This window comes from Pseudophryne corroboree, chromosome 6, assembly GCF_028390025.1.
Source record: "Pseudophryne corroboree isolate aPseCor3 chromosome 6, aPseCor3.hap2, whole genome shotgun sequence".
NCBI lineage: Eukaryota > Metazoa > Chordata > Amphibia > Anura > Myobatrachidae > Pseudophryne > Pseudophryne corroboree.
The window spans coordinates 218,179,195-218,201,653 of NC_086449.1; the positions used below are offsets into that span (position 1 = coordinate 218,179,195).

General features: G+C 47.8%; 1 protein-coding gene across 3 annotated transcripts in view; it reads right to left on the reverse strand.

The window, feature by feature from the left end:
- The window catches only part of MCTP2 (multiple C2 and transmembrane domain containing 2), a 351,794-nt gene that overhangs the window by 167,857 nt on the left and 161,478 nt on the right, over nt 1-22,459 (reverse strand). The gene's annotated exons all lie outside the window — the stretch shown is intronic.

The following is a 22,459-nucleotide window of genomic DNA, read 5'->3' on the forward strand; positions in this document are numbered from 1 at the left end:
ATGCCGCAAGCTGCTGCACCAAAGCACTACAGACATACTAGGGAGGCCGATCCCGGGTCATTTTTTTAATCCCAGGTATCGGGATTGAAAAATGCTCAATCCCGGAATTCCCGGGACTTGTGATTCCCTGTGTGGCCGCCACCCTCTCCCCACCCACATAACTCACCATACACCGGGAGCGGGCGGGTGAGAAACATTAGCTGCTCTCTCTCGGTGGCTCCCAGTGGCATGTGACGGCGCAGCGTGACCTCTCACTGCACGTCACGCTACGCTGGGGAGTTGGTAGGAGGAAGCTGGGCAGCGTCTGAGCGTCCTGAGGACACACAACGCTGATCCCTCAATCCATGGGATTGGAGCTTCCGATCCCAGGATTGAATCCCACTCGTTTTTGAGCCTAAATCCCGGGACTGGCCTTCCTAAGACCTACACTTTTGGTCTAAAGAAAAAAAAAACTATCCAAAAATACATGAATGTCTTCATAACGTTATAAAATGTGCTAAAGTAAGCAACCACAAACATGAATGTAACAAAAAGAAAAATAATTAACTTTCAAATTGCACAAAACTATCTACACTATCTCAAGCGCTTTCTAACAGTTAGCCCAAGAGCCAAATTTCCAATTGTTGATATATAAATATAAAAAAAATAAAAAAAAGAAAGAGAGAGAAAGGAAACAGTGGGAAAATCTCTAATAAAAGAGGGCTTTAATTAAATGAGATTGCTACTCTGGGATCAGGGCTTCATGCCTGTCAGCTTACTCTCAAAATAAACATCTCAAAAGTAGGACTCTATGGTGTCACTTTCTCACAAGCAGTGCATGCTGGGTAATCCCCAGACATCTTGACAGCTACATAATGTTCACACTGCTTGACGGGTGAATGGCGGCACTTGCGTGAAAGAAAAAATATTAATCTCTGGAATAGTAGAAGGGGCAATGATTTACAAAAGCAGGAACGAGGAAATGTGTCAGGTTAGCATGGTGTTAATTGTTGGAGGGAATAATTGAGGAGGAACACACAGAGCTGCTGCATCTCACCATATTGTCTTACTGTCAGCCACAGTAACATCTCAACTAGCTGCTTATGGGAGACTGGTCTGGAGAGGCGGGGTGCACAGCCTGCTCGGAAACTGGATCATTGACAGCATGTCACCTGGGTGCCAGGAGAGACAGCATGTAAAAGGCACCTGGCATACTTACGTGTTCAAATATTATCAAGCTAATAAAAATATATCAGATGCAATGTATACTGAATGAAAAGAGACTTAAGTCAGAGCACTGTATTTATGAAAATACCTAAACGGTTTTCTTTGCAGAGTACGGACTGGCCCAATTGTATTAACCTCCTCACAATTTTCTATAATTTCGCTCCTGCCTTGACACGTACAAATTAAATTTTCTTCCCCTTTACATTCCCCTTTATTTATTAATAAAGGTAGGTACACACTAAGACGACTCGCATGCAATGCGAAGTCGCCAGCGACGGGACCTGGAAGGGATTCCGGGATAGCCAAGTGCATACACACTTGCAGGAGCATGCATAGTCAGCGACATAGTACATACACACTGGACAATTTTGTGAACGATTTGTACGAATCAGGAACATCGTGCCGATATCGTCCTTGTGTGTACTTACACAGTGATCATCAATCTTCTCTCTAAGTAAATCTAAAGGTCACTTCTCCATGTGTACAATTCTTTTTTTTTTTTAAAAGGTTTCTCTACTACAGATGTGTCCTCTTACATCCTTGCTGCATTCCTGCTAGACAGCCCTTCAAGTTGTGCCATGACGTGGTGAAACTCGGTAGCGCAGAGCATTTTTTTTTCCCCCTACATTTTTACTCAAAAATGTGTCTTGGACGCAATATAATGCAAGAGGATGCACGAGCAGCTTCTACTGATTCAAATGGTATGCAGCATGCCTTTTTCTTCTGTTTTATCCACGCCTACCTTGCCCACCTGTATGCCAACTCTATGAATATCTGTAAAATTGTTGTTTCTTATACACCTTTTTGGTCATGTATGGCAATTTCCTGCATTTGTGCCTCTAGAATATCTTATATGTTGTCTGTTTATTCTCTATGTATTTACTATGCTCCATCTTCCTATTTAGTGGATTTTTTTGATGCAAACAAATATTTATTACAAACATATATATATATATATATATATATATATATGTATATGTATATACACACACACACACACACACACACACACACACACACACAGTCTTTGCATATGTAATGTACTGTTGAGACCCATCCCTGACTCATGGGAGAGCTGGGATACCATACACTTTTCGGGAGTTCAACCACTTCTTCCTGCATGTTGTCGTGATCTATTTCCTTGATCGCTCCAGCTCTTACTTCAATGTTTCTCATCCTGGCGTCCTTGTTTCTTGTCCTATGACTTGTCCACCTTGGGGATTTCAACAACTACTAACCTCCTTGCTCTGCCTCTTCTAATAGACCAACTGTTCTACTTCTGATGCATTCAACTTCTTTTCAGGAAACCGAGCGACAAATAGTCGCAAGGGCGGATAAACAATTAGGATGGGGGCCTAGAATCGTAGCGAGCTTGGGGAAGCTGCAGTTGCAGGGAGAGGGAAGGGGAGGAAGGGGCCAGGAGAGAGAGTTAACAAACAAAAGACTTGTTGGGATCAGAGGGAGAATAGGAAATGGAGGAAGGGCTGCCCCTCCCTGCTCGGAAAGGCATACTTAAAGGGGGAAGGGGGAACAGAGGCAGCATTAGGAGAAGAGATTCACCAGTAGAGGAGACCATATCCAGCCTTACCGCACTTCTTCAAGGGAAGCCTGCAGCAAGGCGATGGTTAGGCCGAGGCGCACCAGAGAAGCCCCACAGCATTACCTGGATGCAGCTGGCAGCAACCCACGGAAAAGGACTCCAAGCGTGTGGAGAGAGGTCCTCATAGATGGGACGGAGGGCATGACCGGGAGCAGCGGCAGCCGACCGGAAGCGTCGCAGCAGCAAAGCCAGGACCTCCAGGCGGAAGAGAGCTGCAGGGAGCTGCGTGGACAGGAGGAGGAAACGGGCTCCGGAACATCAGTCCGCAGTGCACCCCCAGGCTCATCACACAGCCCAGCACCACCCCAAAGCGCAACTGAGCCCGTCCCCACCGTGCAGCCACGGTCCGATCACCTACCCCGCCATTCCCTTAGCCCCAGTCCAGGCCTCTGCGGCCGCCCACCGCAGCTAGGTCACCCGGGTTCCACAGGCAGCCAGCACTCCTTCCCCCGTCTCCCCCGTGCACACCAAGCTGGGTGGCTTTCTCCGCCCACCCCAGCGGCAGCATCGCATGGATCCCGTCCACACGGCAGCATACGTACCCCTCCCCCCCCCACCCAGCGGGTACCCACGCACAGCCGCTACCTCGGCCATCTCCGGGAGGTACAGAGCTTGGCAGACCGCTTCACAGCATGGCCTCCCGCCCCACCATACCACCAGCGGCACCGAGCAGCACCCGCAGCAGACACACATGCCAGCAGTAGCAGGCTCCCAGCAACCCCCCCTCCAGGAGCGGTACGTCCCTACACACCGCCGGTCCACACTTCCAGAGTGGCCACTGCCCCCCCACCCCCACCCACCTCCCGCAGCATGCACCCAGCCCATACCAGAATTTTTATGCCACGGTCCATCCCGATCGCAGGCCCCAAACCCAGAATCTGCCTGCACCTCACCCCCAGCCATCATCCACCCAGTACTGCCAGCAGCTGCAACCCGCATACCCTCACCATCCATACGCCCAGCTTCCGCCCAGCCAGGAAGGCCACCCACCAGTTGGCCAATATGCACCGCATCTCACCCTACCCCCTCACATGACATATGCCCCGCAGCTTGTCGCCCCCCAAGTACGTCATACCCCCAGCAGCTGCCCGTCCCTGGCACCGCACCGCAGTTCACACTTCAGCCCCCAGCCCTGTATGCACAGCAGCAGGAAGTAACTTTCGCCCAGCAGCAGCCTTCCCAATACGCAGCCAAGCAGCCGGCACCCATGTTCGTACAACAGCTGCTCTACCCCTGCAAGCAGCAGCAGTCAGCTCCTTACAGGCAACAGCTAACAGCCCCATACGTACAGCAGTTACTAGCGCAGCCAGCCCCAATTGCACAGCAGCAGGCAGCTGCATATGCACCATTTGCGCAGCTGCTGGCACCGTACGCACCGCAGCAACGCACTCCATACCCGCAGCAGCTACCCACCGCCCCACAAGCACCGCAGCAGCCCGCCCCAGAGACCCGGAATGTGTCAACCCCCTACGTACAACCACCACCAAACGCAGGGACTCAGCAGCCACACGTCCAGCCACCTTCTATATCACCCGTCCCAACCGAGCAGCATACCAACCCCCTTTCAAGTGCTCCGGACACCACCACCCCTGCCACTCAGGAGGCTCAGCAGCCACACGCCCAGCCACCTTCTATATCACACGCCCCAACCGAGCAGCATACCAACCCCCGTTAAAGTGCTCCCGACACCACCGCCCCTGCCACTCAGATCATGAATACGGCAGCTCAGCCTAGCGCTGTTCAACCCATAACCCCTGGGCAGACGGACGCCACCCTCCGACAACCAACAGCCCGCACGCGCTCCTAGCAGGTCGTCCAGTCCCCGCAGCCACAGATTAGTGGACTCAATGAGGGGATCACGCACGCAGCCCAGGACCTCACGCCAGACGCAGTCACTAATGATTTTGTCTCCCCAAGCACAAGTACTCAGAAGAGCAAAGGCACGGAAAGCGGTCAAAGGTCATCATCCAGGAAACAGGGGACGTTGACCAGAACGGCACCAAGGGAGCAGCAATGCCGACCGATCGGACGACGCGGACTCAAGTGGAGAGCAAGCAGGACAGTGAGGGTACGTCAGGTAAAGGGTCATCCGACGATGACTCAGACAGCAGCAGCGACGATGCTAGCGCATCAAACCCAGGGCAAGAAAAGATAATCAGAATGTTTAAGCAATTTAAGAGGGGGCAGCGAGGGCAGCGGAAGCCAGGCAAGAGAAAGGCAAAGGATAAGGAGCCAGACCCAGAGGAGTCGCACACATGCGCAACCACTACAATTGACAGGGGAGTGCGCAGCAAGGTCAAAAAAGATCTATACGTAAGGCCTAGCTCACAAGGGCAAGAGAAAGGCAAGTGTTTCGGGTACAACGATACCCAATGCGAAAGAGGTGAGCAGTGCAGATTCAAGCACGCATGTACGCATTGCAGGTGGAAGCACCCAGCAAAGAGCTGCTTAAAAAAAGCCAGAGAAGCACAAGGAGACAGGACAGGCGGAGCACGGGCCAGGAAGTAATGCCGCAACCCCAATATAACTAGAAAAAAAATGCAGAAATGGCTAGGATGGGACAACAACAAGAGGGATGCACAGTTTTTGACTACGGGGTTCAGGGAAGGACTCAGGTTACCCACTGAGGGGCGGTAGAAGGGGCAGTATTCCAGCGCAATCTGAAAATCGGCCTCGGAATTCCCCTGCATTGTAAAAGAAAAAAATTGACAAAGAGGTGGAACTAGGGCGCATAGCAGGACCTTTCCGTCAGTGAACCCCCTATTCCACAACTGATAGTATCCCCGATAGGGGTGGTCCCAAAAACGGGCCCTGATGGGAAAAATTCGACATCGAATCAGCATTGACGCTCCTCCCCCTGCACCCCCAAAGCTTCAGGTTCATGGGCCTGAAATGGGGCGGCGCCTTCTACATTGACCGCTGTTTGCCTATGGGGTGCGCCATTTCATGCATGTTCTTCGAGATATTTAGCACGTTCCTGCACTGGTGCATAGAGGTAGGGACCGGCATGAGCACGATAGCTCACTACTTAGATGACTTCCTGCTAGTAGGGCGGGCGCATTCCGCAGAATGAGGCCAGCTGCTTAGGTCGACACAGGCGCTGTTTCACACATGCGGAGTGTCCATAGCAGAGGGTAAGTCCGAAGGGCCAACCACACCACTGTCTTACTTAGGCACAGAAATAGACATGGAAGCAGAAGTATGCCGCCTACCAGAAGACAAGGTGGCTCGGCTCAGGAGCCAGATCAGGGAATTCGCACTAGCGAAGAAAGCAACACTGAGGCAGCTTCAGTCACTCCTAGGCTAAATGAACTTTGCCTGCAGGGTGATACCCATGGGGAGAATTTTCTGCAGGAAGTTAGAGAGGGCCACAACCAGGGTTAGGAAACAGCACCACAATATCAGGTTGTTAGAGGAACTGAGACTAGACCTAAGGGTGTGTGTCTCATTCCTGCAACATTTCAATGGCATTTGCATCTGGCCAGCACCGCCAGTGTCCAGCAGGAAGTTGCAACTATACACGGACGCAATAGGCTCCGTAGGCTTTGGTGCATACCTGGAGGGCGAATGGTGCACGGTGCGCTGACCACAGCAATAGCACAGCAACGGGCTGACAAAAAACGTTTTGTTGTTGGAGTTGTTTCCAATAGTGGTGTCCGTGGAACTATGGGGAAACAGGCTAGCAGACGGGGAAATTATATTCTGGTGCGACAACCTAGGGGTCTTTCAGGCAGTCGAACAATGCGCCACCATAACATTAACTTTAGGGCCAGGCACGTTCCGGGAGTGGACAACACAGTAGTAGACACCCTGTCACGGGGCAAATGGGGAGCCTTCAGGGAGGCAGCGCCACAGGCGCAACTGCACGGTCTAACCTGTCCACCTCAATTATGACAGATTGTCGAGACGGCATCAGCAAGCTCGTGAGGGATTCCTTAGCACCGGCAACGTGGAGGAGCTACAGGTCAGCATGGGTGAGATGGGAAGCACACAGGAAGGACAGGGCAAGAGTGGAAAAAGAGGGAGTAGGATTGCTAACTTCATTTTTATGGGCGATGCATAAAGGAAAATCCAGGGCGCAGGCTAGAACTACGCTAGCAGCGATCGCCTTCTTTTCTAAAGCGACAGGCGAAGAGGATGTCACAAGGAGTTTTACGGTTAGCAGAATGATGAAAGGATGGGGAAGGCAGAGCCCGGCCAAGCCAGATGGCAGGCGGCCTATAACCGGGCCGATACTTCAGCAGTTGCTGCAAGCGGCGGCTCGCGTATGCAGAGATGGTTTTGAGGTAGCATTGCTGAAGGCCGCGATTGCTATGGCTTTCCACAGTGCGTTCAGGGTAAGAGAGTTAGTAGCAGCTTCGAAGAATTGCATTGCATCTAGCATCTTAGCGCAAAACATCTCTATAAATGGGTCAGTGGTAGTCTGCAAAATACACAAGTCAAAAACAGACCAGCAAGGTAAAGGAAAGTGGGTAACCCTACAAGAAAAAGAGGACGTGACCATATGTCCTGTGCGTCTGATAAAGGAATACATGGGGCACAAAAAGGAGGGCAAGCTTTCCTATCTCATGCCGACGCATCCCCGCTGACCGTTTACCGGTTCAAAACCATGTTTAAACGTTGCATAACGATGAGTGGTTTGCGGGAAGAGGAGTATGGCACGCACTCCTTTAGGATCAGGACAGCCACCATGGCAACAGAGGCCGGTTGCTCAGAGGAAACAATCAAGAATATAGGCAGATGGCAGTCAGCGTGATGCAAAAAGTATTTTCGGTCTAGTAAAATACAGGATGCAAAGTAACACTTTACCCTGCGCAGAGGGTAACCCGGGAGGTATCTTCTCGCCAACGTTGAATTTGGGAGACGGAAGGGATTTGCCTTTTCCCCTCCTTGAAAAAGGGCCAGGTTTTGGGATTAGCCTTCCTGCCACTAACAAACCCTCCCCTCCTCACCCACCCACCCACAATCTTGTCCAAACCCAGCATCCGTTCTCTATGTCTTGCAATGTTATTTTGGGGGTCCCGGGACCACTTTGGGGAAGTATGCTAACTGTCCGCATGTCCATTACAGGCAGGAAGGAGGAAGTGTTAAAGGAAGTCTGGATACTCTGTCACTCTTGCATACACTGGGCAGCGGCAGAGAAGCAGCAGGGCGCCAGGTCTGAAACAATGAACATAAGTTGGCTGAGGCAGAGGGGTAGGAGATGGGATGGCATACGTGCAAAGGTGCACCAAGCAGAAAGGAGGTTTGATCCTCCAGGGCTCATCATAATTCACCTGGGCGGCAACGATATAGGCAAGAGGAAATCTATAGACCTGACACACAAGACTAAAGAGGACCTGGCATACCCATTACACAGGTTCAAGGGGGCCAGAATAGCATGGTCTAACATAGTACCCAGGAGGCAATGGTCGGATCCCCTCGGGGGCCAGCTCTGGATGAAGCCAGAAGAAAAATCAATGCAGCAGTCAGCAAGTTCATTGTTTCAGAAGGGGGCAGTGTAATCAGGCATGGTCAAATTCAGTTTCACAGGCCAACGTTATACAGAGCAGATGGAGTACACCTATCTGAGGCCGGCCTAGAGCTGTTTAACACACAGCTGATGGCGGCAATAGAGGCTTGTTAGGGTCACAGTAGTGGTGGCGGGCTACAGTTTGCGGGGAACCTCGTGTTGGCGGAAGCGCTGTGGGACAGCCAATAAAGGCGCTGGTGCATCTGGGGAGACACCATGCCCCAGCGAGAAATAGGCTGATAACCCCGGTACCAGCCAGATGGGGGGCCGGACCAAAGTCCGGAGAGAGGCGGGGGTGAGTTCTCCCGGGCCTATGTGTCAGGGGCAGAGAAGGGGGGGTCCCTGGGCGGTAAACGGTTGCAGTTTGCAGTTGCAAAGACGGTACCCGCTGCCCCCGGGTCGGTTACAGGTTTCAGTTGCAAGGAGGGCTGGGGACCTGCAGTGCTATGTAGACCACCAACAGATTCAATCAGTAAATGTATCCTCAAATTTAATAAACTGTGACCTTTTTTAATTCGCAAACGTATACAAGTCTCCGTCTGCTTATTTCAGGTGCAAGGGAAGGGTCCAGGGGGAAGGATTTTTGGGAAGGGGAAAGTTTGGGTGTAGTGTCAGGGGCATCAGACTATCAGAGGTTTATTTAGTTACAGGTTTCTTCAAGACTCTATTGCTCTCTAAGGCCATCACCTGGTCCTGCAACCTCTTCTCAATCACTTTAAGCATTTAACAATTATACGAAATCAAGAAAAAAAGAAAAGAAAAAAAAACAGGTTCAGAGCTTCCCTGCGGCTGTGCAATACCAAACAAACCTGAATCTGACCCACAGTCCTATCCTGGTTCTTATCTTACCTATCAAACCACTCTTCCATGGTATATTTTCCTGGAGCCACCTCCTCTCTGCTCCTTGTACAGTTACAGTACCACAAGGATCAGTTCTATACCACTTCTCATCTCACAGATAACCGTAATAGGGACTAACATAAATAAGCCCTTAGAAAAACTGCACCAACATACATCTCTCCCTTTGGGATTTATTATCTTGCACTTTAACCCACAGCTTTTAAAACAGCAATACGAAGTGCAAAACCAGGTATATTATCTATTTAAATTTAAATTTTGCGAGCAAAAGTGTTGACAACTCAGCGGCTTTGAAAAGCAAGACACTGTTTAGTAGATAAAGCCCCTTGACTCAAAATATCTCCCACATCAGTCAGTCTAGCTCTGTCCAAGGACTGAACCTGTGTCACTCATAACTTGCTCCCATTACTAGTTACAGGATTATTGGACTACATTCTCTCTGTATAACGCCCTGCCTAGTACAACTTTTCTCTAGATTCTACACCTTCCCTGAAAGCACACCTGATGTCAAGCAAGCTACAGTAATTTAAAAAAAAAATGAAAAGAAAATGTATGAAATACTGGCTGTCGGGATGCTGGTGGTCAGGAGACTGACAGCGGTATCCAGACAGTCTAAATACCACCAATGGGCAGTAAGTGTCTAACCTATAACAGTTTCCAGACCACCCAGCAGATCTAGCATTTTACTAGATACCATTATAAAATATATAACTATTCTCTCCTACAGTCTATACCCTTTAGTCTTGCCAGGCCAGGCCAAGCCTTTGTCAGTGCCCTTTCCAGGGAGCGAACAGCTCAACTTATCAGGTATATTCAGCAAATAAACTCTTTATAGTCCTGCTGTATATATAGGTATTGCAGAAAATGCTCCTTAATCTTCTTTGCTCACTATCAGTGGCGTACCTACAGGGTGCTAGACTGGCAAATGTCCAAAGACCCACAAAGTGAGTAGGCACACCTTGAAATTGGTCACTAAATAGTGTAGACTAAATATATGTGATCTGCCAATTCATTTCTGTGCACACGGCACTATTAAGTTACAATTCAGTTCAATTAGAGTAGTGACGTCTAATAAAAAGATACAATGGACCCAGGGATCGGCAGCGTTGTTTGTTTCACAGCCGCCACATCAATCAGCTTCTCCTTCCATTATAAGCCCGCCCCTAGACTGTGTAGCTAACCCCCCCATGCTATGTGTGGTTTGCGCTGCAGCCCAGGGGCAGCAGTTACAAGCAGCTGGGTAAGCAGAGTGGCTACACTTATAAAGCTGCAACATTATCTAGCCGAGCCGCCTCACAACTTTCTAATATGCATGATACAGAAATTATTTGGATATGATAAAACATGTATACCTAAAGGTCCGTGCCTCAGGTAGCTCTGCCTCACACAGCCCTGGTCTCTGAAATAATGCGGCACAGGTCCCTCTTTTACGCGGTTTTACACAGAGCCTGTTCTTTTGTACACTGCTCATGTGACAGCCTTCACTAACCCCCCCTGCAAGGAGCCTAAACCTTACACCCCCCCCTCCCCCCTCATTCTGGCCCTAACCTTAAACTGCCTGCTATACTTACGGTAGGGATTCCGGTGTTGGTCTCCTGACAGTTGTCGGGATTCCGGCAACGGCATTACGAGTGCCAGGATCCCGACATCTTAGCCGCATCCCATAATCATATGTCCATGCACTGTGTCAGACACAATACCTGGCATAGCAGGGTATTACATTTAGATCAAGATTTCAAGTGGCAGAGTTTGCTATGAGTGTAGACTACTGTCACTTCCCAATGTCAGCAGGACAGTCTTGATACGAGGGCTCTGACCCATTGTTACAATTGGGGCTGCACTGTCCAAATCGCTGGGCATAACCGAGCAGCAATGAATGTGTGCTGCGTCACCTGTCACTGGTGTGTGAGGTAGTGAAGAGGTTATAGGTTGGGGACTGTAAGCAGGCAAGTGACTAGAGCGTTACAGCACTAATCACAGTGGTGCTGCCATGCCCCCTCAGTGATGCAGACAAACCCCTATTCCGAGATTATGCACAGCTGCTAGCAATTAGGCATAATGAGTGGTGTTTGTCACAAATAAAAAATTAACTTTACTTTTACAAAGGTCTTCGGATTGTCCTCATGGAAAAAAAAATCAATCACGCAATCTACATGTTTAAGAAAGAGAATACCCCATTTTCATTTTAAATAGGATAGAAACACAGAAATGAAGGTTTTCAGGAATCCAGTTCCTTTGCCAGTAGGCCCAGTACAGAGCGTAAATACAGTAGTTAATTATATTCATGTCATTATCCACTACACTAGACCATTGGTCAACTCTCCTTAAAGTGCATGCCAACATTGCGTTGGTAATAACAACCTTTAACAGTCAGTCTGATCTACTGTAGTTTTTTTTTTTTTTTTTTTTAGCTTATCCCAAACAACCATCCATGTTTATTTACCAAGGCAATATACTGTACAAGCTCCCATCCAAACTCATGCTGCAGAGCTATGGGGGTGATTCAGAGTTGATCGTAGCTGTGCTAAATTTAGCACAGCTACGATGACCCACACTGACATGCGGGGGGACGCCCGGTCCCACCGCACAAGTACAAAAGCATTGTACTTGAAGAGTAGCTCCCTACCAGCGCAGCTTTTGCGTGCTGGCAGGGAGTTACTCGTCATTCTGATGGTCGCAGCGGCTGCGTGTGACATCGCCAGCGTTGACCGGACCGCGCCCACAAAACGGCGGCCAAACGCCACCATGCCGCCCCCTCCCGCCCAGCGAATGCCTCTGCCTGATCGCTGGGCAAAGACAGCTGTCGGCTGTCTGGCATGCATCGGGGCACTGCGGCACTGGCGCATGCGCACTTCTGACCTTATCGCTGCGCTGCGATGAGCGGCAGCGTGCGATCAGGTCAGAATGACACCCTATATACAGAAGTCAGGGGCTTCCAGCTGTCCGCACCAAACTCCACTAGCACTAGCAGTGTGAGGTCTCTCATGACAGAGTATAGGACTCACAGTTTACCTTCACAGATGTAAGTAATTACATCATTTTAACATATGTGGATCCTCCAAATGAGGTACTCACCAGCAAGCAAACAGGAACAAGAGACCCTGATGTTGATTATATAGAGCTCAGCTAGCTTTATTAATAGATGGTAGGGGCACATACTCCAACGACGGCAAGAAGCAGACAAGAACATAGAACACAATATTTGGTCATTCACATAAGTCCCTGTCCCAGTGGATTTTAAGGTGGGTATACACTCGACGATGTGCTCCGTGAGTGACATCGCCTAGTGTGTCCCCTTCCGGAACGGACAGCCCGAAGGCAGGCATACATTCTGTGCGATATTGTACAGTGAAGTCATGCCGCGGCCGGGCTGTACATGCAGCTTTGGACGATGAGTCTAAATTGAGTTGCATGTACGGCCGACCCAAGGTTCATTAACGACCCATGGTACAGCGCATTGGCCGTCGTCAGCTACATACACACTGGGCGATATACTGTAGTTAACGATAACGCTCAGGAGGAGGAAAATGAGCTATAACGTTTACTATATCGCTGAGTATGTATGCACCTTTACAATCTATATTCCCTACCACATAGACATATACACACACACAACTTACATTTTTTTGTGGGAATCCAATTAACCCAACAGTATGTTTTTGGATTGTGTGAGATAATTTGAGTACCTGGAGGTAATCCACAAACTTCACACAAGTAGCGCCTTGGTTGGCCTCAAACTCAAGACCTCAGTGCTATTAGGTAGTAATGCTAACCACTGCATCAATATGTCGCTATGAATGCTTTATTATTAGTTCAGCGTAACCTCTTACATCAAGCTGAAAGGCTAAATATTTGCCAGTAACCTCAATCTTTAAAGCTACTGGCAACGAATTGGCTAGGTTGGCAAAATGTCATTCTGGGATAGTTTCCAGCTGCGGTGACCTCCAAAACCCCATATCGGTGATAATGCATATAGCCTAGAGCTCTGAAAAGAGAATTCTATGCACATTCTATCACTTTTCCTGTATTCCACTCACAACAGGAATAATGATGATCATGATGAGGATTATATTGCTGTCACATTTCAGCGTACAGAACAATAAACTGGACACAATGCACAAAAATGAGAACCAGGGCTGGCTCATCCATAAGTGGGTTTCCTTTCATCTTCAGTTATTTACCCCAGCAGCCTAAAAGGTATCATGAAATAGACTGGGCCACTTTACTCACCAATTTTATCATAAACAAAAAGCTTTTCAACATTTTATTTGGGAAGTGAAAGGCCTTTCTAAAACTCTCCTCTTTCTTTCACTATGTATTAAGGTCAGATCACCTACATCTAATTCAGAGCCAATATGCCCAACTCCATTCTTTCCCTTCTCCCTGTGCTGTTCTACTTACCTCTTAGGTACTGAATATCTCTCACTCATATTACTTTCCTATCTCAGTGCTGTGTATATATTATGGAAAAGATGTATGTAATCTAGCACAATGGCTTCAAAACAGACAGACAACATGTACATATTTATTTTATCATTAAATAAAAAAAAAGCAAGAATAAAACAATAAAAATAAAAGGCCACTTAGAACATTTATGATAAATGTTGTAGTCAATCAGACCTTAGCCTGGGACACAATAACATTCTTTTACTGCAGTTTAGAAGATACAAGTTGGCTGCTTGCTATGGGCATTAGTCTTTATCAGTAGCTCCCACAGTATGCCTATAGATTCTGGGGTAGAGGTACACTACTATAGCGGAACATATCATGCTGCTATAGCACTTCCTGCTTCGCTTATTTACCGAGGCGAACGAGGAAAGTACATCAAAAAGATGTAAGAACATCTCGTTTGCTGGAGCAGGGGAGTGAAAACTCCGCCTTCCAGAGATCCCCGCTAGAGTGCACAGCACATCAGCCGCCGTCGTTCCACACAGCCACAGGGAAGAAGCGCAAAATCTCACTACTATCACAAGATCTCACATACAGCCCACAGCCGTCAGCCGACGCAGCCAGGGACAGCACTGTCCCTGCTGTGGAGATAGTGTAACGACACAGCTGTCGAATTAGTGCTACTGACTGTTCATACATAGCCCTGCTTATCGGCATGCTATCTTGTAGATGGCAGCTCCAACATGCGCCGCTATCATTGTACACACAAAGCCACAGTCATACATGGGGGAAGCACCATCAGCGCACACGACTTGCGCCGATACCTCTTCACACCCCTATAACGACCCTTCATACATCTACCCCTCAGTTTTATGCCTCAAGCCTTCTGAGCAGTATGATTTAAGGTTGTAACCGGCATTGCTGTGTGTATGGAAATGAGTTAAGCTTGAAATCATATATAGAATATAACGTGAAAGCAGCTTCACGCAAGCTCCAAACAGCATTTGCTTCAACTTTATGTTTGATTGCAACACATTTATGATCTTTAAACTCTACATTATTATTAAACATGTCAAGGCTTTTTATAAGTTGTTGCAAATATACCGAAGGCCACAAGATGGTGCCATTTCATAAATTACAAAACTCCAGTACGGACTTTTTATCGTTTATAGGGTCTGATTCTGCTTTGGAATTAAAGTAAAAAATAGCAAGTATCTGTGCAAAACCATATTGCACTGCAGGTAGGTCATATTTAAGATAGATTGTGGGCCAGATGCATCATCGCTCGTAAAGTAATAAAATTGAGAGTTAAAAAGTACCAGCAAATCAGCTCCAAACTGCCATTTTTCAAACACAGCCTGTGACATGGCAGTTAGCAGCTGATTGGCTGGTACTTTTTCTTTTTCCATTTTATCACTCTCCAAGCGATGATGCATCTAGCCCTCAGATTTGGGAGGGGTGTGTCCAAACAGATAAACTGTAGTGTAAGAATAAAGCCAGTATTTACACTGCATGAAAAAAAAGGTATGAACAGTATTTGCACCCCTTGCAATGAGAATCAGTACGATATCCCAGCTGTCGGGATCCCGGCGTTCAGTAGACAGACCCCGGAATACCAGCGGCGAGCGCATCGTATCCCCTCGCGGCCTCGCTGTGCTTGCCATGCGTGAGGACCTTTGGTCCCCACACTAATCTATTCCCCCTCGGGTGGTAGCGCAGACCGCCACCCAAGTGGGGGATCCGTGCAGCGGCACATTTCACCGGGTGTCGGGATTCCCTTGCAATGCGACACGGTTTGTCCAGATACGCAGTTACTGTACAGGCACTTTCTTACTTTATTCCCAAATCAGAATCACACACATAAAATGGTCATTAATTGACCCACGCCAAAGTGAAAATAGGATGTAACTACAATTAATGCCTGGGGACCACATTATCCTCAGATAGAAGCTCCTGGAACTTTGCATAACTAGATTAACATTACTTTTTCTGCAAGACACTGTAGACTGCAAATGACAGAGACGCATAATTATATAACAGGTGTGGTAAAAAAAAAGTCAACAGTTAAAATGCAGACATTGGCATTCTGTCGACATGTAATACATTTTGGTGTCAGCATGGTGAATGTTGACTACATCCTTGTCTACCTTATGTCCAGGTACACATTCAGAACCTGTCGACATTCTGAATGTCAACATTTTGACCAGATCTCTTTATAGAGACATCATATTATACAGCTCTATACAGAGAATAAATAGTTCAGATTAGTCCCCGACACATTAGACTTGAGTCTAAATTTAATTAATTTTATTTTTATATATTTATTTATTATTTTTCATTTTTTTAATATATTTTTTTTACACAAACCATTTTTTTTTGAAGGTGGAAACTCCTTCTGCTTGGACTAGCACCCCTCCGCACCTGCCCTCAGGTGATTAGAATCGGTCCTTACATTTGCTGCGTACATAGTAGTGATGTGCACCGGAAATTTTTCGGGTTTTGTGTTTTGGTTTTGGATTCGGTTCCGCGGCCGTGTTTTGGATTCGGACGCGTTTTGGCAAAACCTCCCTGAAAATTTTTTGTCGGATTCGGGTGTGTTTTGGATTCTGGTGTTTTTTTACAAAAACCCCTCAAAAAACAGCTTAAACCATATAATTTGGGGGTCATTTTGATCCCATAGTATTATTAACCTCAATAACCATAATTTCCACTCATTTCCAGTCTATTCTGAACACCTCACAATATTATTTTTAGTCCTAAAATTTGCACAGAGGTCGCTGGATGACTAAGCTAAGCGACCCAAGTGGCCGACACAAACACCTGGCCCATCTTGGAGTGGCACTGCAGTGTCAGACAGGATGGCCGATTTAAAAAAAAATCCCCAAACAGCACATGATGCAAAGAAAAAAAAGAGGTGCAATGAGGTAGCTGTGTGGCTAAGCTAAGCGACCCAAGTGGCCGACACAAACACCTGGCCCATCTAGGAGTGGCACTGCAGTTTTCTAGCGAGAGGATGATTGCTTCCATCCTCATGTGTATCTGATCCACTAGCCATGAACATAGGCCAGGGCCTCAGCTGTTCCTTGACGCTCCGTGTCGTAAATGGCATATTGGCAAGTTTACGCTTCTTATCAGACGCTTTTAATTTTGATTTTTTTTTGGGGAGTCATTTTACTGAACTTTTGTAGTACACTTGACGACAGAGGTAGAGCAGTGGACTACAGTACCGTACTGCTATATATTATATACTGGTGGTCAGCAAAATTCTGCACTGTCCTCCTACTATATATACTGCGCACAACTAAAATGCACCACAGATATGGATGGATAGTATACTTGACAACACAGAGGTAGGTAGAGCAGTGGACTACTGTACCATTCTGCTATATATTATATACTGGTGGTCAGCAAAATTCTGCACTTTCCTCCTACTATATAATAAGAATTTACTTACCGATAATTCTATTTCTCGGAGTCCGTAGTGGATGCTGGGGTTCCTGAAAGGACCATGGGGAATAGCGGCTCCGCAGGAGACAGGGCACAAAAAAGTAAAGCTTTTACCAGATCAGGTGGTGTGCACTGGCTCCTCCCCCTATGACCCTCCTCCAGACTCCAGTTAGGTACTGTGCCCGGACGAGCGTACACAATAAGGGAGGCAATTTGAATCCCGGGTAAGACTCATACCAGCCACACCAATCACACCGTACAACTTGTGATCTAAACCCAGTTAACAGTATGATAACAGAAAGAGCCTCTTAAAGATGGCTCCTTAACAATATAACCCGAATTTGTTAACAATAACTATGTACAGTATTGCAGATAATCCGCACTTGGGATGGGCGCCCAGCATCCACTACGGACTCCGAGAAATAGAATTATCGGTAAGTAAATTCTTATTTTCTCTATCGTCCTAAGTGGATGCTGGGGTTCCTGAAAGGACCATGGGGATTATACCAAAGCTCCCAAACGGGCGGGAGAGTGCGGATGACTCTGCAGCACCGAATGAGAGAATTCCAAGTCCTCTTTTGCCAGGGTATCAAATTTGTAGAATTTTACAAACGTGTTTTCCCCCGACCACGTAGCTGCTCGGCAGAATTGTAATGCCGAGACCCCTCGGGCAGCCGCCCAAGATGAGCCCACCTTCCTTGTGGAATGGGCCTTAACAGATTTAGGCTGTGGCAGGCCTGCCACAGAATGAGCAAGTTGAATTGTGTTACAAATCCAACGAGCAATCGTCTGCTTAGAAGCAGGGGCACCCAACTTGTTGGGTGCATATAGTATCAACAGCGAGTCAGATTTTCTGACTTCAGCCGTCCTTGAAATGTATATTTTTAAGGCTCTGACAACGTCCAACAACTTGGAGTCCTCCAAGTCGCCAGTGGCCGCAGGCACCACAATAGGTTGGTTTAGGTGAAACGCTGATACCACCTTAGGGAGAAAATGCGGACGAGTCCTCAGTTCTGCCCTATCCGAATGGAAGATTAGATAAGGGCTTTTATAAGATAAAGCCGCCAATTCAGATACTCTCCTGGCGGAAGCCAGGGCCAGTAACATAGTCACTTTCCATGTGAGATATTTAAAATCCACCTTTTTCAATGGTTCAAACCAATGGGATTTGAGGAAATCTAAAACTACATTTAGATCCCACGGTGCCACCGGAGGCACCACAGGAGGCTGTATATGCAGTACTCCTTTAACAAAAGTCTGTACCTCAGGAACTGAGGCCAATTCTTTTTGGAAGAATATTGACAGGGCCGAAATTTGAACCTTAATAGATCTCAATTTGAGACCCATAGACAATCCTGATTGTAGGAAATGTAGGAAACGACCCAGTTGAAATTCCTCCGTCGGAACACTCCGATCCTCGCACCACGCGACATATTTTCGCCAAATGCGGTGATAATGTTTCGCGGTGACTTCCTTCCTTGCCTTAATCAAGGTAGGAATGACTTCTTCTGGAATGCCTTTCCCTTTTAGGATCTGGCGTTCAACCGCCATGCCGTCAAACGCAGCCGCGGTAAGTCTTGAAAGAGACAGGGACCCTGTTGTAGCAGGTCCCTTCTCAGAAGTAGAGGGCACGGGTCGTCCGTGACCAACTCTTGAAGTTCCGGGTACCAAGTCCTTCTTGGCCAATCCGGAGCCACTAGTATTGTTCTTACTCCTCCTCACCGTATAATCTTCAATACCTTTGGTATGAGAGGCAGAGGAGGAAACACATATACTGATTTGTACACCCAAGGTGTTACCAGTGCGTCCACAGCTATTGCCTGTGGATCTCTTGACCTGGCGCAATACTTGTCCAGTTTCTTGTTGAGGCGAGACGCCATCATGTCTACCATTGGTCTTTCCCAACAGTTTACTAGCATGTGGAAGACTTCTGGATGAAGACCCCCCTCTCCCGGGTGAATATCGTGTCTGCTGAGGAAGTCTGCTTCCCAGTTGTCCACGCCCGGGAAGAACACTGCTGACAGTGCTATTACGTGATTCTCCGCCCAGCGAAGAATCTTGGTAGCTTCTGCCATTGCACTCCTGCTTCTTGTGCCGCCCTGTCTGTTTACATGGGCGACCGCCGTGATGTTGTCCGACTGAATCAACACCGGTTTTCCTTGCAGGAGTGGTTCCGCCTGGCTTAGAGCATTTTAGATTGCTCTTAGTACCAGAATGTTTATGTGAAGAGACTTTTCCAGGTTCGTCCATACCCCCTGGAAGTTTCTTCCTTGTGTGACTGCTCCCCAACCTCTCAGGCTGGCGTCCGTGGTCACCAGGATCAAATCCTGTATGCCGAATCTGCGGCCCTCCAATAGATGAGCCTTTTGCAACCACCACAGAAGATATACCCTTGTCCTTGGCGACAGGGTTATTCGCAGGTGCATCTGAGGATGCGACCCTGACCATTTGTCCAACAGATCCCTTTGGAAAATTCTTGCATGGAATCTGCCGAATGGAATTGCTTCGTAAAAAGCCACCATTTTTCCCAGGACTCTTGTGCATTGATGTACAGACACCTTTCCTGGTTTTAGGAGGTTCCTGACAGGTCGGATAACTCCTTGGCTTTTTCCTCGGAAAGAAAAACCTTTTTCTGAACCGTGTCCAGAATCATCCCTAGGAACAGCAGACGTATCGTCGGAAAACAGCTGCGATTCTTGGAATATTTAGAATCCAGTCGTGCCGTCGAAGAACTACTTTAGATAGTGCTCTTCCGACCTCCAACTGTTCTCTGGAACTTGCCCTTTTTAGGTCGTGCAAGTAAGGGATAATTTAGATGCCTTTTTTCTTTGAAGAAACATCTTTTCGGCCATTACCTTGGTAAAAAGGCCCGGGGTGCCGTGGATAATTCAAACGGCATCGTCTGAAACTGATATTGACAGTTCTGTACCACGAACCAGAGGTACCCTTGATGAGAAGGACAAAATTTGGACATGGAGGTAATCCTTGATGTCCAGGGACACCATATAGTCCCCTTTTTTCCGGTTCGCTATCACTGCTCTGAGTGACTTTATCTCGATTTGAACCTTTTATGTAAGTGTTCAAAACATTTTAGATTTAGACTATGTGTCACCAAGCCGTCTGGCTTCAGTACCACAATATAGTGTGGAAAAATAATACCCTTTTCCTTGTCGTAGGAGGGGTACTTTGATTATCACCTGCTGGATATACAGCTTGTGAATTGTTTCCAATGCTGCCTCCCTGTCGGAGGGAGCCGTTGGTAAAGCAGACTTCAGGAACCTGCGAGGAGAAGATGTCTCGACTCTCCAATCTTTACCCCTGGGATAATACTCGTACGATCTAGGGGTCAACTTGCGAGTGATCCCACTGCGCCCTGAGACTCTTGAGACTACCCCCCCACCTTGAGTCCGCTTGCACGGCCCCAGCGTCATGCTGAGGACTTGGCAGACGCGGTGGAGGGCTTCTTTTCCTGGGAAAGGGCTGCCTGCTGCAGTCTACTTCCCTTACCTCTATGTCTGGGCAGATATGACTGGCCTTTTGCCTGCATGCCCTCATGGGAAAGGAAAGATTGAGGCTGAAAAGACGGTGTCTTTTTTAGCTGAGATGTAACTTGGGGTAAAAAAGGTTGGATTTCCCAGCTGTTGCTGTGGTCCCCAGGTCCGATGGACCGACCCCCAAATAACTCCTTCCCTTTATACAGCAATACTTCCATCTGCCGTATGGGATCTGTATCACCTGACCACTGTCGTGTCCCTGACATCTTCTGGGAGATATGGACAACGCACTTATCTTGATGCCAGAGAGCAAATATCCCTCTGTGCATCTCACATACATATATATAGAATGCATCCTATTAAATGCTGTACATGAATAAAATATTTTCAGTCAGGGAATCCGACCAAGCCAACCCAGCACTGCATCTCCAGGCTGATGGCGATCGCTGGTCGCAGTATAACCACCGTATGTGTGTATATACTTTTTAGGATATTTTTCCAGCTTCCTATCAGCTGGCTCCTTGAGGGCGGCCGTATCTGGAGACGGTAACGCCACTTGATAAGCGTGTGAGCGCCTTATCACCCTAAGGGGTGTTTCCCAACGTACCCTAATTTCTGGCGGGAAAGGGTATAACGCCAATATTTGCTATCGGGGTAACCCTACGCATCATCACACACTTCATTTTATTTTATCTGATTCAGGAAAAACTACAGGTAGTTTTTTCACTCCCACATAATACCCTTTCTTGTGGTACTTGTAGTATCAGAAACACGTAACACCTCCTTCATTGCCCTTAACGTGTGGCCCTAATGAGAAATACGTTTGTTTATTCACCGTCGACACTGTATTCAGTGTCCGTGTCTGTGTCTGTGTCGACCGACTGAGGTAAATGGGCGTTTTTTAAAAACCCCTGACGGTGTTTCTGAGACGCCTGGACCGGTCCTAATAGATTGTCGGCCGTCTCATGTCGTCAACCGACCTTGCAGCGTGTTGACATTCTCACGTAATTCTCTAAATAAGCCATCCATTCCGGTGTCGACTCCCTAGAGAGTGACATCACCATTACAGGCAATTTCTCCGCCTCCTCACCAACATCGTCCTCATACATGTCGACACACACGTACCGACACACAGCACACACACCGGGAATGCTCTGACAGAGGACAGGACCCACTAGCCCTTTGGGGAGACAGAGGGAGAGTCTGCCAGCACACACCAAAAACGCTATAATTATATAGGGACAACCTTATATAAGTGTTTCTCCCTTATAGCATCTTTTATATATATACAATATCGCCAAAATCAGTGCCCCCCCTCTCTGTTTTAACCCTGTTTCTGTAGTGCAGTGCAGGGGAGAGCCTGGGAGCCTTCTCTCCAGCTTTTCTGTGAGAGAAAATGGCGCTGTGTGCTGAGGAGATAGGCCCCGCCCCTTTTTCGGCGGGCTCGTCTCCCGCTATTTTTGAAGTTAGGCAGGGGTTAAATATCTCCATATAGCCTCTGTGGGCTATATGTGAGGTATTTTTTGCCTCTAATAAGGTTTTTATTTGCCTCTCAGAGCGCCCCCCCCAGCGCTCTGCACCCTCAGTGACTGTTGTGTGAAGTGTGCTGAGAGGAAAATGGCGCACAGCTGCAGTGCTGTGCGCTACCTTTATGAAGACTCAGGAGTCTTCAGCCGCCGATTTTGGACCTCTTCTCTCTTCAGCGTCTGCAAGGGGGCCGGCGGCGCGGCTCCGGTGACCATCCAGGCTGTACCTGTGATCGTCCCTCTGGAGCTAGTGTCCAGTAGCCAAGCAGCAAATCCACTCTGCACGCAGGTGAGTTCACTACTTCTCCCCTAAGTCCCTCGTTGCAGTGATCCTGTTGCCAGCAGGACTCACTGTAAAGTAAAAAACCTAAGCTAAACTTTCTCTAAGCAGCTCTTTAGGAGAGCCACCTAGATTGCACCCTTCTCG